Consider the following 692-nt stretch of genomic DNA (forward strand, 5'->3'; position numbering starts at 1 on the left):
GGATGCTACAAAGAAAAACTAGTATTATTATTTTTTTTATACCTTTTATGCAGCCGCTTTTAATTATTTTAAAATCATTTAAATTTAGTTCTTACCGATATCATCCACTACTTTATTGATTCTCTTAGAGCATCTTTATTAGTTTGGTCAAATGAAGAGTTTGGCTAAAATTTATATAATTGATGTAAAAAATATCTCACAATGAATTGGATAAATCTAAAATAATTTAAACTTTTACTACATTAGTTGATCAAAGATGAAGAATTACAATTGATTCACTAAATATCAAAATATTAATTTCTCACTCCAAGTAAATATTAAAATATTACTTTCTCACTCTAAGTAAAAATATTATTTGTTTTGTAATTAAGAAATTTAGATAGAATTTTAAATGAATTTAATCAAATATTTTTTTTATTAGCATTAAATGATTTTTGAAAATATGAATTTTTTAATATTAATTTAATTAGAATATAATTATTATTAATATTTAATTGATAGAGATATAAAATATGATAAAAATAAATTAAATAAAAAAATTATTAAATTAATAATATTTTATTATTATATAAAGAGTGAATAAATAATTTAATCTGAGGATTGAATTTAAATAGAATAGATAAATATAAAAAATTATGATATTGATTAAATTTTAAACATAAATATGACTAAACTAATGAGAATGTTCTAAT

This window comes from Juglans microcarpa x Juglans regia, chromosome 7D (assembly GCF_004785595.1).
Source record: "Juglans microcarpa x Juglans regia isolate MS1-56 chromosome 7D, Jm3101_v1.0, whole genome shotgun sequence".
NCBI classification, from domain to species: domain Eukaryota; kingdom Viridiplantae; phylum Streptophyta; class Magnoliopsida; order Fagales; family Juglandaceae; genus Juglans; species Juglans microcarpa x Juglans regia.